The sequence below is a fragment of the Hordeum vulgare genome, chromosome 4H, assembly GCF_904849725.1.
Source record: "Hordeum vulgare subsp. vulgare chromosome 4H, MorexV3_pseudomolecules_assembly, whole genome shotgun sequence".
Taxonomy (NCBI): domain Eukaryota; kingdom Viridiplantae; phylum Streptophyta; class Magnoliopsida; order Poales; family Poaceae; genus Hordeum; species Hordeum vulgare.
Genome location: NC_058521.1, coordinates 481,930,527 through 481,936,963, shown reverse-complemented (window position 1 = coordinate 481,936,963; position 6,437 = coordinate 481,930,527).

Here is a 6,437-nt window from a genome sequence, read left to right as displayed (position 1 = left end):
TGTGGAATGCTACCTAGCATAGTTGTCCTTTGCAACTTCTTTCACGTGACATGAATGTTCAGATCCGTAAGATTCAAAACAATAGTTTGCTATTGACATGAAAACAATAATACTTCAAGAAAACTAGCAAGGTAATCATGAACTTTCAAAATAACAAGGCCAAGGAAGGTTATCCCTAAAAATCATATAGTCTGGCTATGCTCCATCATCCTCACACAACTTATGTAAATCATGCACAACCCCGGTATTGGCCAAGTAATTGTTTTCGCACTCTTACTTTCTCAAACTTTTTATAACTATCACGCAATACATGAGCGTGAGCCATGGATATAACACTATAGGTGGAATAGAGCGTGGTGGTGGTTGTGAGACAAAAAGGAGGAGATGGTCACATTGACTCGGCGTATCAAAGGGCTATGGAGATGCCCATTAATAGATATCAATGTGAATAAGTAGGGGTTGCCATACAAGGGATGCACTAGAGCTATAAGTATGTGAAAGCTCAAAAGTAGAACTAGTGGGTGTGCATCCAACTTTCTTGCTCATGAAGACCTAGGGCAATTTTGAGGAAGCCCATCATTGGAATATACAAGCCAAGTTATATAATGAAGATTCCCACTAGCATATGGTAGTGACAAAGCAAGAAGCTCTCAATCATGAAGAACATGGTGCTATTATGAAGCACAAGTCTGAAAAAGTTAGTAGCATTGTCCCTTCTCTCTTTTTCTCTCTTCTCTTTTTTTATTTGGGCTCTTAGGCCTCTTTTTTTTCTTTTCTCTTTTCTCTTTATTTTTTTATTTTTGGGCTCTGTGGCCTCTCTTTTTTATTTCCTCACATGGGACAATGCTCTAATAATGATGATCATCACACTTTTATTTACTTACAGCTCAAAGCTTAGAAATGACTGTATAGGAAATGCCTCCGGCAGTGTACCGGGAAGTGCAATGATCTAGCTTGGCGTATGACGTTGAAACATCTCGCTAGCTATCTTACGATCATGCAATGGCAATATGAGAGTGACGACACAAGTAATGAGACAGAACGGTGGGAGTTGCATGGCAATATATCTTGGAATGGCTATGAAAATGCCATAGTAGGTAGGTATGGTGGCAGTTTTGAGGAAGGCATATGGTGGGTTTGTGTACCGGCGAAAGTTGCGTGGCACTAGAGAGGCTAGCAAAGGTGGAAGGTGAAAGTGCATCTATACCATGGACTCACATTAGTCATGAATAACTCACATACTTGTTGCGAAAGTCTTTATTAGTAATCGAAACAAAGTGCTAAACGCATACTCCTAGGGGAAGGGTTGGTAGGTGTTAACCATCGCGCAATCTCGACCTCAACAAAAAGGATGACAATCAATAGATAAATTATGCTCCAACTTCCTAACATAGAGGTTCACCATACGTGCATGCTATGGGAATCACTAAGTTCAACAGAAGTATTTCTAGATTCACAACACCCTACTAACATAACTCTTAATATTACCGAATCTACGTCTCAAAACTAATTGAGAGGAATCAAGACTTCTCTTTCTACTCAATGAACATGAAGATGGAGGTTTTTGTATCCTCTTGGGGTACCTATCACCTTTGGGACTAATTTCATAGCATAAGCCAACTACCAAGTCATGCACCGCCGTGCTCTAAAAGATATAAGTGAAGCACATAGAGCAAAATTATCTAGCTCAAAACATATAAGTGAAGCACTATGAGCATTCTAGCAAAATCACGATGAGTGCATGTCTCTATCTCTCAAAAAGGTGTGCATAAAGGATGATTGTGACACAACAAAAAGAAAAGACTCCTACGATACAAGACGCTCCAAGCAAAACACATATCATGTGGTGAATAAAAATATAGCTCCAAGTAATGTTACCGATGGATTGAAGACGAAAGAGGGGATGCCTTCCCGGGGCATCCCCAAGCTTAGGCTTTTTGGTGTCCTTGAATTTGGATCGGGATGCCTTGGGCATCCCCAAGCTTGAGCTCTTTCCACTCCTTATCTCTTTGTCCATGAGAACATCACCCAAAACTTGAAAACTTCACAACACAAAACTTAAACAGAAACTCGTGATAACATTAGCACAAGAAAAAAAACTACCACCTCTTTTGGTACTGTAGCAAACTTGAATTCTATCTATATTGGTGTTGGGCTACTGTATTCTCACTTCTCCATGGCTACTACCCCCGATACTAACCATAGTTTCATCAAAACAAGCAACCAACTCAACAAAAACAGAATCTGTCAAAAATAGACCAGTCTATAGCAATCTGTATACTTAGTATACTTATGGTACCTCACAAATTCTGAAAAATTACGACTGCCTGGGCAAAAGGCGTATCAACCAGAAGCAAAAAGAATCAACTCAAAAGCTCTTTCTGAATAAACATGAAAAATCATCTCGTGAGCGAAAAAGTTTCTGTCTTTTTCCAGCAGGATCAAACAACCATTACCAAGACTAATCATAAAGGTTTTGCTTGGCTCAAACACAAAAAAGAAACACGAAAAACATAATCACAATAGAATTATGAAAGTGTGGACGCAACAAAACGGAAAGAAAAAGATAAATTCATTGGTTTCCCTCCCAAGAAGCGCTATTGTTTAACACCCTTAGCTAGGCATAAAGCGATAGAATCACGTATCGTCGTCTTTGGTGCTCAAACCATAAGTGGCCCCCTTCATGGATTCATAAGGCAATCTTATTTTCTTTCTAGGAAAGTGCTCCATGCCCTTCTTTAAAGGAAATTGAAATCTAAAATTCCCTTCCTTCATATCGATGATAGCACCGATAGTCCTTAGGAAAGGTCTACCCAGAATAATAGGGCATGTAGGATTGCAATCAATGTCAAGCACAATGAAATCCACGGGTACATAGTTCCTATTTGCAATAATAAGAACATCATTGATCCTTCCCATGGGTTTCTTTAAAGTATAATCCGCAAGATGCAAATTAAGAGAACACTCTTCAATCTCATTAAAACCCAGAACATCACATAAAGACTTTGGAATCGCGGAAACACTAGCACCCAAATCACACAAAGCATTGCATTCATAGTTTTTGATTTTGATTTTGATGGTAGGTTCCCACTCATCATGAAGATTTCTAGGCATAGAGACTTCCAATTCAAGTTTCTCTTCAAGAGATTTTATCATAGCTTCGACGATATGATCGGTAAAGGCCTTGTTTTGGCTATAAGCGTGTGGAGAGTTTAACATGGATTGCATCAAGGAAATGCATTCAATCAAGGAGCAACTATCATAATTGAATTCCTTGAAATCCAAGGTAGTAATTTCATTACTACTCAAAGTTTTAATATCTTCTACTCCACTTTCAATGCTTTTAACATCAAGATAGATGGACTTCGAATCATTGGGGCACTTTTCAACCAAAGTGGATTCATATCCAGCCCCATAATCATTAGGTTTGACATAAGAAAACAAAGATTCAATGTGAGTCACACGAAGCACTTTAAGATCTTCGTGATTCTTAGCACAAGAACACGCCTTTTTAAGCCATTCATGTCTGGCACAAATTTGGGTGGTTCTTTCTTTGCTCTTAATCATGGAAACACACATAGCTTTCAAGGTTTCATCCATATTGATCTTGGGAGGAGCACATCTAACTTTCAAAGCGTCAACATCACTAGACATTCTATCAACGCTCTTAGCAAAATCGTCAATTTTGAGTAGTTTTTCCTCTATGGACGAATTGAATTTTTTTGTGAGTTGATAAACTCTTTGATATTACTCTCTAGATCAGAGGGTAATCTATTGTAATTTCCATGAGTATTGTTGTAGGAGTTGCCAAAGTTATTAGAGGAGTTACTAGGAAAAGGCCTAGGAACATAGTTTCCTCTAAAAGCATTGTTGTTGCCAAAATTATTCCTACCAACAAAATTAACGTCCAAGCTAGTGTTGCTACTCTAAATAAAAGAAGACAAGGGCATATCATTAGGATCTAAAGGAGCACTTCTACTAGCAACTAAATTCATTAACTCATCCATCTTAGCACTCAACGAGTTAATTTCTTCTATAGCGTGTACCTTCTTACTAGTAGCTGCCTTTCAGTGTGCCACTGAGAGTAGTTCTTCATGATATTGTCTAGGAGCTTTGTGGCCTACCCTAACGTGATTTCCGTGAATGTTCCACCTGATGCGGAGTCCAAGATATTTCTAGAAGCGAAATTCAAGCCAGCGTAAAAGATTTGTATAATCATCCAAAGACTCAAGCCATGAGCGGGACAATTTCTAATTATCAATTTCATTCTCTCCCAAGATTGTGCAACATGTTCATGATCAAGTTGCTTGAAATTCATGATATCATTACGGAGAGAGATGATCTTATCCGGTGGAAAATACTTGGAAATATAAGCATCTTTGTACTTATCCCAAGAATCGATACTATTTGTGGGCAAAGAAGAAAACCAAGTTTTTGCGCGATCTCACAACAAGAAAGGAAAAAGCTTCAATTTAATCACATCATTGTCCACATCTTTCTTCTTTTGCATATTGCAAAGCTCAATGAAGGTATTGAGATGGGATGCGGCATCTTCACTAGGAAGGCCAGAGAATTGCTCTTTTATAACAAGATTCACCAAAGCGGCATTGATTTTGTATGACTTCGCACTAGTGGCGGGAGCAATCAGAGTACTAATAAAATCATTATTATTAGTATTCGAGAAGTCACAAAGTTTGGTGTTTTCATTCATGGTGACTTCGGCAAGCAAGCAAGCACACACGTGGACAAAGAGCAAGCGAGAAAAAGGGCGAACGAAAAGGCAAACGAAAAAAGCAAATTGGTGAAGTGGGGGAGAGGAAAACGAGAGGCAACTGGCAAACAAAGTAAATGCAAGAGATGAGTTTGCGACACTTACTTGGATGAGTTCTTGACTTGATCCTCCCCAGCAACGGTGCCAGAAATCCTTCTGCTACGTCAACAAAAGTACTTCCCTGGCAATGGTGCCAGAGATCCTTCTATCGTCTCTTGAGCTTGCGTTGGTTTTCCCTTGAAGAGGAAAGGATGATGCAGCACATGAGCAGTAACTATTTCCCTCAGTTTGAGAACCAAGGTATCAATCTAGTAGGAGAATCTCGTCAAGTCCAGAGTACCTGTGTAAACACAAAAGAGCTTGCACCCAACGCTATAAAGGGGTTGTCAATCCCTTCAAGATGGGTTAATTAGATAGATGCTACTACAATTTCCAGCTATTTGAGAAACACCACTCCAACTTTCATCTTTTCAAAAATGCCATTGCAACTCTGTGTACATTCCACAGGTGCCATTATGCGCACTTCCACACATATAATGGCCAATATACCAACGTATTCCTGCCGTATGTACGTATAAATGGTGGGACCCACCCGAATCAGGCTTGAAAAAATCATGAAATTAATTATGAAAAAATAAAATTGGAATGCTGCTGTAAATAAAATTGAAATGCTGCTGTAAATAATTTGGAATGCAGAAAATAATTGACATGTAAATAAACATTCCAGCGAAAAATTTATAAGCATTCCAAATTATTTTCTGCATTCCAAATTATTTACACCACCATTCTAATTTTATTTACAGCAGCATTCCAATTTTATTCTGTCACAATTTATTTCATGATTATTTATACGTACATACGGCAGGAATACGTTGGTATATTGGCCATTATATGTCTGGAAGTGGGCATAATGGCATCTGCCGAATGTACACAGAGTTGCAATGGCATTTTTCGAAAGATGAAAGTTGGAGTGGCGTTTCTCAAATAGCCGGATATTGTAGTGGCATCTATCCAATTAACCCCTTAAAGATTGATTGCAAAGTGAGACCTGAAGGCGGAAAGTGCAACAAAGTAAAAAGTGTAAGGCTCAAAATATGTTGTGGAGTAGACCCGGGGGCCATAGTGTTCACTAGAGGCTTCTCTCAAAATAGCAAGTATTATGGTGGGTGAACAAATTACTGTCGAGCAATTGATAGAACCGCACAAAGTCATGACGATATTTAAGGCAATGATCATACATATAGGCATCACGTCCGAGACAAGTAGACCGATACTTTCTGCATCTACTACTATTACTCCACACATCGACCGCTATCCAGCATGCATCTAGTGTATTGAGTTCATGACGAACAGAGTAACTCCTTAAGTAAGATGACATGATGTAGAGGGATAAATTCATGCAATAGATATAAACCCCATCTTTCTATCCTTGATGGCAACAACATGATGCGTGCCTCGCTACCCCTTCTGTCACTGGTGAGGTCACCACATGGTATGAATCCAAAACCAAGCACTTCTCCCATTGCAAGAATCATAGATCAAGTTGGCCAAACAAAACCCACAACTCGAAGAGAATTACAAGGATATGAAATCATGCATAAAAGAGATCAAAATAAACTCAAATAAGATTTATAGATAATCTGATCATAAATCCACAATTTATCGG